Source organism: Leptidea sinapis, chromosome 1, assembly GCF_905404315.1.
Source record: "Leptidea sinapis chromosome 1, ilLepSina1.1, whole genome shotgun sequence".
In the NCBI taxonomy this organism is placed as follows: domain Eukaryota; kingdom Metazoa; phylum Arthropoda; class Insecta; order Lepidoptera; family Pieridae; genus Leptidea; species Leptidea sinapis.
This window is the reverse complement of record NC_066265.1, coordinates 32,838,682-32,849,476: the sequence shown is the minus strand read 5'-3', so window position 1 is coordinate 32,849,476 and position 10,795 is coordinate 32,838,682.

The following is a 10,795-nucleotide window of genomic DNA, read 5'->3' as shown; positions in this document are numbered from 1 at the left end:
AATCCTCACCATCCGAACTCCACCTATCACTCTACGCCACCAATATGATCCTCGCCATCCGAACTCCACCTATCACTCTACGCCACCAATATAATCCTCACCATCCGAACTCCACCTATCACTCTACGCCACCAATATGATCCTCGCCATCCGAACTCCACCTTTCACTCTACGCCACCAATATAATCCTCACCATCCGAACTCCACCTATCACTCTACGCCACCAATATGATCCTCACCATCCGAACTCCACCTATCACTCTACGCCACCAATATAATCCTCACCATCCGAACTCCACCTATCACTCTACGCCACCAATATGATCCTCGCCATCCGAACTCCACCTATCACTTAACGCCACCAATATAATCCTCACCATCCGAACTCCACCTATCACTCTACGCCACCAATATGATCCTCGCCATCCGAAATCCACCTATCACTTAACGCCACCAATATAATCCTCACCATCCGAACTCCACCTATCACTCTACGCCACCAATATGATCCTCGCCATCCGAACTCCACCTATCACTCTACGCCACCAATATAATCCTCACCATCCGAACTCCACCTATCACTCTACGCCACCAATATAATCCTCACCATCCGAACTCCACCTATCACTCTACGCCACCAATATGATCCTCGCCATCCGAACTCCACCTATCACTTAACGCCACCAATATAATCCTCAGCATCCGAACTCCACCTCATCACTTTACGCCACCAATATAATCCTCACCATCCGAACTCCACCTATCACTCTACGCCACCAATATGATCCTCGCCATCCGAACTCCACCTCATCACTTTACGCCACCAATATAATCCTCACCATCCGAACTCCACCTATCACTTTACGCCACCAATATAATCCTCACCATCCAAACTCCACCTCATCACTTTACGCCACCAATATAATCCTCACCATCCGAACTCCACCTATCACTTTACGCCACCAATATAATCCTCACCATCCAAACTCCACCTCATCACTTTACGCCACCAATATAATCATCCGAACTCCACCTCATAACTTTACGCCATCAATATAATCATCCGAACTCCACCTTATCACTTCACACCACCAATATAATCCTCACCATCCGAACTCCACCTATCACTTTACGCCACCAATATAATCATCCGAACTCCATCTCATCACTTCACGCCACCAATCCTCTACAACTATTTCACAATAATTAAATCTCTTAGCTTCGGATGGTACCAGTTACAGATACATAACTATGAAAATTTGCTATAAATATCAGTTAAATTAACATTTACATCACATATTTCTGACATTGCGTTACCATTTAAGTACATGAATATTTATAGGTGGAATAAAACTATTTATTTCGATAGGCATCTGTGATACTCATGTAAACATTTTTACAACTTTTTACAAAAATAATAGTTGTTAATACCAAGTTGTGAGTGCCATTGTGACACGAATGCTGGTTTCTGCAACGAATCAATAATAACAAATAGTTAAAATTCTATACAATACAATAGATATTCCGTTGTTTAGTAGTAAGGCTTACAGCAGATCCTACTGCCGCATATATCACGGGGAGTGCTCATGGTGAGCTCAACTCAGGTGCCGAACTCTACCACCGTACACTCCGTCAAATTACGAAATTCCAACCGTATTATGTTGACGTCTGGTATTCTACAACCGGGCGTTTTGTGAGAAACTTCTTGCCTGGCACAACTTTGTGGGATTATTTACCGGCTGCAGTTATCCCGAAAGGATACGACATAGAGCATACTTTTGACACCTGGTGTTTGTGAATGTCCATGGTAAGTTGATGCACCATTTCGTATCACGGATGCCTCTTGTCCTTTCACTCCTTCTTATACAAACAAAAACGAAGCTGAATGGCACAATAGACTGTACTACGGCATACGATACTATTTTTACGACCGCGAAAGAAAATTATAAAGCTTTTATTTGGAACTGTAATAATTGTTTACATTTTGAGTAGTTAGTGATAACGACTTGTATAGCCGAGTGGTTAGCGATTCTACCTACAAAGCTAGAGGTCCCGGGTTCGAATCCCGATAGGTGTAGGTTTGTTTCCTAGTCATGGATGTTTAAATGTATTTATGTATGTTTAAGTAAGTATATTGTATTAAATATATCATTGTCTTGTAACCCATAACACAGGCTATATATGCTTAACTTGGGGCAAGATAATTTGTGTAAAAAGTGTGTCAATATTAAATAAAAAATAATTTGGACCAACGTATTTACTTTATTGGTGCTTTAGTTTTCTATTGAATTATATGTCTGATCCAACTATTTACCCTCTGTGTGTTTATTATTCTAATAAATAGAATGCTATTAATAATGCTATTTATAATAACTATCTATATGCTAATAATAATGCTATTTCATACTCTATCTCGCTCTTCTTCGTTCCTGGTCATTGAATAAACTAGACGTGTTTTGTGGTGCTCCATTTGTATTATTAATTGTGAAGTTATTACAATAAACTAAGTGTGAAGAACCAGTGTATTTTTAATCAGTCAATATTCCCAGTATTTTAAAGCAAGTAGATTCAATATTAAACAAATGGAATCGTAAATATAGCTTTACGTTCTTACACTTTTTTTGTAAAATTAAATAAAACTAAGACTGAATCTTTGTAGCCCTGAAAGTAAAAAGGTTTCATTGTAGTACAGTCGAAAATATATAGGAATGAATTGTTTTGTGTTATGGTTTAAGGTTGTTCCGCCTTATCATATCGATGGTAATATGAGGACACTTTAAATTTAGTTAATTTTATCCGCTTAAATATATTGTCGCCACGAGTAAAATAGCTAAACACGACTTGACATGGAAATTATTTTATTTGTTGGTTAAAAACATTTATCTTATGTCATAACATTTAATATCATAATAACATCGCAAAGTTTATAGTATTTTAATAAAACTACATTCTTGCTGGTTATTACAACAACACCCATTTTAGGGTTTCTTACAGTAATGGGAACTGGAATTCACTATTGCTTCCTTGTGGGGTGTTCAGGGACGACATTATGACATGGGTGTCCCTCAAATGCGCATACACCTTCCTTAAAGGCCGACAGCGCTTCTATAATTCCTCTGGTATTGCAGAAGAGTGTGGGCAGCGGTGATCACTTCAGGTGATTCTTACGCTTGTTTGTCCTGCTCTTCCATAAATATACACAGGGTTATTAGTAATTCGACGTACTCCCGTTAGGAGGTGATAGAGGTGACTTATAAAATAATAGAACTAACAGAAACTAGGCTCACCCACTTCCAGTAGTGAGGTTGTACATCCACGCTATGCTGTTGGTTATACCGCAAAGATCGCAATTCGGTTCAAAATAAAAAAGCTGGCGGAGGAATTATGATGGCTTTTTCATGCGAAATCAATTCTGTCAGTATGCAATCTTTGAAAATGACAATGATGACTATATCTATGTTGTTATATATCACAGAAATAGTAATTAGTTCAGTGCCAAAAATTGCAATTGAAGTAGTGAATATGTCTCTGAATCCTACTTGTTTACAACTTGTCAATCAAAATCCGATATAGCAACAATACATTCGCTTTCCTTTTCTATCTTGCTGCACCTCTGATAGAGAGGTTCTTCTTTCTTGCATGCTTTGATATTTACGCTAGCTAATATATTGATAGTCAATGCTTATGTCCTTATTCTTAGTGATTTCAATCTTAGTTAATTCACACTTAGTTTTTGAAATCACACGTTTCACATTGACGCGCGCAATATCTCAACGCTATTTTGATTTGTTTTTTCCATACGAAGCAAAATAGGAAAGTATAACTTCGAATAAGAACATACTCCAAATCGCATCTATGTTACATGTAACATTATTCATTTATAATAAAAAAATTATAATAAATTTATCTTACTTCTTACTTACTGTCTACTGTTTGTTGGGCCCCTTTTATTACTTCTCCGATTCCAATTCTTCCAGGTCTGTGTATAACCAATTTTGCTGTCTATCCTGTGTGTAAGCAGCTTTGCCCGTCATCGCCCCATTTTCATCTGCCCATGTAGCACAAGGCCTGCAACTCGATCTGATCCCTCGACGATTCGACCACATCATTTTTCTGTGTGTCCATCTGTCGTCAGTCCTGGCCACGCCCATTTTAATTTTCTTTGGAAGGCGAAAATAAGTGCATTGACTATTTTTGTTTTTCTAGGCAAACTCTACGTGTCTCACTTATTCTTCTCTAAGATATTTTATTTTAAGTTTGTTTAAGTTCCCTTTCCCAGCTATCAACCCAAAATTAAATTGAAGCATTATTAGGCATAGAAGTCTTGCAGTTATAATTATAAATTAAAATGTTTTTACGTTTAAAGCTATTTCTATTTGCAATATTGTGTGGAAAAAATTAACCATCAATCCCCATATGAATACATAGTAATTATTTGTAGATTGTCTATTTATGTACTGTATACAAAGTAAATGGATATTAGGTTATTGAGGTCAAAGGCTATTCCACCGTTAGGATATATGATCTAAAGCCGCAGAGGCTTCAGATTACATATAATCGGCTTTAACCACATATTCTAACCGACAAATTATATAAAATTACATCGCCCCGTTGTTTTTCTTTATAACTACTTTTTTACTACTTTGGTCTTTATAAATCTGACACTTTTCACTCTTAAGCTTAGATCAATGTATTTTATTTTATTATAATTTTTTATTTTTATTCGCACAGATCAGGAAAAATAAGATTCTAGTGAAGAGCATATTTGTGAGCCCACAAATGAGTTGTGCAACTGTCAATTCCTGAAGCTAAACGAAGGCACATTGTGGAATTTAATAGAAACACATTCGGAATCGTAATTGCGCTCTTTACTTTGAGACATACGATGTTAAGTCTCGTTAGTCCAGTAATGTCACACGGTACGACGCCTAATGCTTGCACATTGATTCACGGCAGAGAAACGCGCTGCTGTGGTACCTGCCGGCGTCATGTCCAAAGAAGATTCGTAATGGTCTTCCTTATCTCGTGACTTTTTCTCGTAAAAAAATGTATATTATTTGTGCATTACGTGCGCAACAACAAAATAGACTGCGCCAAACTAACAAATGTGCCAAATAAAGCAACAAGGCGTATTATAGTTCTTTAATTCTTCAGGGACGAGACGAGCAGGACGTTCAGCTGCTGGTAATTGATACGCCCTGCCCATTACAATGTAGTGCCGCTTAGGACTCTTGAAAAGCTTAAAAATTTCTGAGTCACCTTGAGACAAAAGATGTTAAGTATAATTTGCATAGTAATTTCACTAGCTACACCCTTCAGACCGAAACAAAATAATGCTTACACATTACTGCTGCACGGCAGAAATAGATAATACATCTGTTTAGATAGACAAGTCGCAAAAATAGCGGGGAACTGTTAACAACATTGTCAGCAACGCAGGCACACTTTTGTTTTTAACAAATTGACATACGTATCTCGAATGTAAGACGTAGCTTGTTATACAAACTAAAGTAACAAACCTAGCCTGTTGTCATGCGTTACCTAACAGCAAGAGGCTCTATCCAGTCGTAAAAATTATCTAAGTTAAAAATTATCATCAACAGTATATCTGTTCGGTTATGCTAAAAACACCATATAAAAGCAAATAAAGTTAATTTTTTAATAATCGAATGTTATAATATGTGTAATTACTTACTACTACTAATTTGTTTATTTATATTAATTATAAAAATTAAAGCTATAATTGATTTAAATTATATAGGTAGTGTGGACCTTTGATTGGCAGTAGGATATATATAGTTTTGTATTTATTCTACGTTTTATATGCTATTGCTTCAATAATAAAAATAATTAAGAATAATTATATTTTGTAGTACAATTGACTAACGGCCGTTCCCAATATCCAGTCTATCTCTTACTTGAGATAGAAATCGTAACTATCGTTGACTTTTCTGTCCCAATTAACTTATCGACGGTAGTTCACCTTATTCGTACACGCTGTCTGTCAATGTGAGGACGTATAGCTTACCAGCGATAGAAGTTTGTATGGATATTGCAATTCACGCGTCCCAATATAAGGCGATAGAATGACATTTCGGGTATATTGGGACAGCTTCAGATTATTGACAGATAATTACTGACACTAGAAGGTTGTAATTTATCTCTATCTGTAGATAGTATATTGGGGACGGCCGTAGACCTGACAAGTCACATAAACGTTTAACCTTTGAAAATTTTCCACACACATTTGCACCGTGTCGTTTTTTTGCCTCCATTGTGTACGTCAATGTAATTGCATATAATTAAGTATTATTGCGGATTGATAAGTTCACGTTCGACAAGCGCATCAGGCGAGGCAGCTTTAACCTCAGGTAGTAACCGGAATGTTATAATTTTTAATTTTTATTTTATTATTTATTAAAAGTAATCAACAGCGTACACAACAATTATTTTTACAATCTTAATCTAGGTTTTACAAAAAAGCCACAAAAGATTAAATAAATTTTAAATTATCAAAAGAAATCATATATTAACAGAATAGACATAGGAAATAATATAATATACTGACAAATAAAATATTACAAGAGCGTGTGTGTGTGTATGTGTGTGAGAGAGAGAGAGAGAAAGTTGGAGTGTGTGGGTAATGCGTTTTTATGCGTTACCTATTATTATTTTTTTACAATGTTTTATTATTTGCGTTTAAAACCGTCATCATTATGATTCTTCGAATAATATTTGAAAAATAAAATTTAAGAGATCAGGAGAAAAGGATACTGTTTTTCATTAGTAGGTAATCTCAAGGAAATGTCGAAACGTCGGAAGCAGACGCTATAATATATAAAGAAAGAAAAATCATTTGTTCAATCACGACAAAATTAAACTTTTGAATGTAAGGATTTTAACATCACTTCGGAAAATTTGAGCTTTAATGAGAAGAAGCGGCAAGTATCTCATTACCTCATTACCATTAGCATCTACCAGAATGAATTAATTATTTAAGCGACTAACTTAGAGTAGGTCTGTATTTAATCAGAGTTAACAAATTTACAACTATTTACGGTTTTTATTGATGCCAAGAGTGAACAAAGTTTTATTTTCTAAAGTTGTAACAAGTAGTTTTACCAGTGGGAGCTCATTTGCACAGGATGTCGGCTAGTTGATGAGTACCACAACGGCGCCTCTTTCTGCCGTGAAGGAGTAATGTGTAAACATAACTGTGGTCTTTTGGTCTGAAGGGTGCCGTAGCTATTGAAATTGCTGGGCAAATGAGACTTAACATATTGCCTCAATGTGACGAGCGCAATTGTAGTGCCGCTCAGAATTTTTCGGTTTTTCAAGAATCCTGAGCGGCACTGCATTGAAATTTCCATCAGCCGAACGTTCTGCTCGTCTCGTCCCTTATTTTCATAAAAAATAAATAAACATGCTGTTAGATTATAATGGATAAACACAGATAATATTACTTAAAACATTTATTGTGTTCGTTATAAGTTAATATGACTTTGTTTAATATATTTAGGTAAGTACATAAAATATTTTTTATTAACTTATTTCAAAATGAAACTTATGAATATCAAAGAATTTACCAGCAATTCGGAAAATTTGAACTTTATTAAGAGATGTAGAGAATATGTTTAACCTAGAAGTACCTAATGAAAAAAATAAAAAAGCATGCGTGGTCCGACCATCAACCTCGAGTAAGTCGCCTTGAGTCTGCGTAGGAAAATAACCGGAACACCCGGCCACTTGCCATGGATTCCTTATAATTCTATTTATATTATTACGACATAATTATTATAACTGATTAACTTACAAGTTTGACAAGTCATTAATAAATGGCATTGAATATTGACTAATTCAAACATAGTTAGGTATTGTTATGAAATATCACTATTGCATAATATATCACAATCATCATCAAACGGAAGCTATTCGTATAATAGATCAATCACGGGCTATTTTCGGTAACTAGACGACTTCTTATAATAATGTTACCATTCCAACTCGTCAAGTCCTCGAACTGGAACTCGGGAGACTCCTCTGTGCCCCCAGGTGCTAGCCCTGTATGTGGCCACTCTCCCAAACTCCAGAACAATGTATGCGGCCGTCTCTTCTGTCTCCATGTAGGACAAATGAGCGCGTACACTTTTTTGAAAGGCCGGCAACGCTCCTGTGATTCCTCTGGTGAAGAGAATGTGTTGCGCCGCAACAGTGTTAAACAGTGACAACAAAAGTCTTACAAGGAAGATTGTCGGTGACACATATTATATTAAACGAATTCTTGTTAAAAGGACCGCGTACGTCTACGTAACCTTGGGCATATGAATTTCACCAAAGCCGGTTGTTTACGTTTGGGCCTCGCCAGCGATCAAGATTGTTTTTCCGGGTGTAAATTATAATTAAATATATAAAGTAAATTATTAAATTCAATAACAGTACATAGTGAATAAATCATATGACGCTTACTAAAATGACCTTTAAAACAAAAATAAACAGTCAAGCTAGCTACACATTGCGTATTATTCTCTCTAATTCAGTTGTCATATGAATAATTATCTTGAATGCTTTAATAATAAAGCATGTTATTAGGTGGCAATAGCGATATTTGTAAATATGTACTTGGTTCATACTAAAAGTTTCTTAACTGGCCATTAGCAATACAATTATTTAATAAAAACAAGGTATTTGAAAATGAAACACTCCTAAAGTAAATAAGTTAGTTTGTATGATAGTAAATGTGTTTGTGTGGCGGCAATGCAATAAATTTTATTACAGAAATTATTCGCTATAAATTTTCACATGAATTATTTCCCGTCACCTTGGTCGTGTTACTTTCACAAGCTTACGAGAAAGCTCGAGATTTATCTATGGTAAAGCTTCTTTTGCCTGTCCGCATTCACTCTCCTCTGTCCAGTACTACTAGTTACTCCTTGGCTCCTTAGTTTGTTTCCTTGTGGCTAATGCAGGCCAGAGATGGCTGCGGCTGTGAAAACCCTGAGGCCATTACACACAGACACCGCCCACGTCGGGACGTGTCTCTTGCTTTACCGATGATACTGTGATGCTATTTAAAGGAAATCAGTGGGATGATGTGAAATTGTTAGCTGAAAAAGGATTGAGCTAAATCACGTCGTGAGTGGAAAATAGTTTACTTACTGTCAATACCGCTGAGACAATATATGTTTCAATATCCCCAAGACAAGTAATCCTGACGGACACTTTACTCTCCCAAGACATACCTATCCTTGTAAGCAGAATCAGTCTTATTGTAAATGTAAAATCCTAGCTAAGGAGAAAACCTAAACTGGACGGCCCAAATTCATAATACTAAAAATAAAATATTTTATTATTTGGAAATCTAAGAGATGTGGTCAATCAATACAGAGTACTATGATGGTGTACTCCCTCTGTTTTCCAATTATGATCTATTGCATTTTGTGCATTGGGTGAAGCTGAAAATATGTTTACACTACACTTAGAACGAGCGCACAGAACACTGCTGACAACAATTCTTCATAAACCGTTTAGGTACCCAACCAAATGGTAAATGAAGAGATTAAATTTCTCAGTGACCGTCACCAATATATTTATGGAATAATTTTACGATGAAAATAATTGATTTATCTGTGCGTAGATAGAAGATGAAAACTAGATTCGCTTTCAGCGTATGTGAATGAGATAAAGACAGAGTGAGTTCTGGACGATTTGTACAACGTAGGTAATAGACGTCTAATATTTTAATAACAACTGACTCACAGCAAAACACTCAATTACGTATTAACAATCATAATTAATTCAATTAGAATTTAAATTAAATAGTATTGAAACCACGGCAGACATTGTTTGTTGGGAACCGATGAACTGGGTCCAAACAAAAAAATCGCACAGGTGCGCGAAAGAGATAGCAGATATTGTAATGTATCTCGTTTACTCTCAATACCAATCGTATTTATGTGTCTCGGTCATATTATTATTGTTATTTTATTGACGCATTTATTGTCCATCTTCTATCTACGTGTCTCCGGTATATAGTGTATCATCTAAGATGTCATATAAAAAGTATTTACCTTATAACTCTAATGATTATAATAGAATTTAAATAAAACACTTTGAAAGGATTAAAACACGTGTAATTGTGACTGATTTACATTAGATTTTTGCGTAAAAGTTACATTTTTATTTTAGTTAACCCGACGTTTCAAGATCTTTCCAGATCTCGTTTTCAGGGGGACTGCAGATAAGTCAAAAATAGTATTTGTCATAGTTGTCATTATGAAGTTTAGCGCCATTTATTGCCTCGGAGGTGGTATTTGCTGTAAATAGGTGGTTTTTGACAAAATTTACTGACAAGTGTTCTCTTCTTTTTTGGTATGTGTAGTTGTGGGTTTTAATTTAGAGATTATTGGATCCCAGGTGTTAGATAATTTTAGACCGTCTTCTCTATTGAAATTTGGGTGTTTTTTAATTTCGTTGGCTTCACGTACCAGTCTTGGGAGAAATCTATTCTCTTTATTATACCTATTCTCTTAAATTCATATTGTGACTGAGCAAAACCTGTTTTTTCAAAGGCCGGCAACGCTCTTGTGATTCCTCTGGTGTTGCAAGAGAATGTGGGTGGCGGTGATCACTTAACACCAGGTGACTCGTATGCTCGTTTTTCCTCCTTTTCCATAAAAAAACCTGTTTTCGTATTTGGGGCACAGAATTTGGTAGTTCCATTAATACAGTATTTTCTTTGATTAACGCGAGTGTTACACATTAAAACGAGATAAATTAATCAAAGAAAGTACTATAT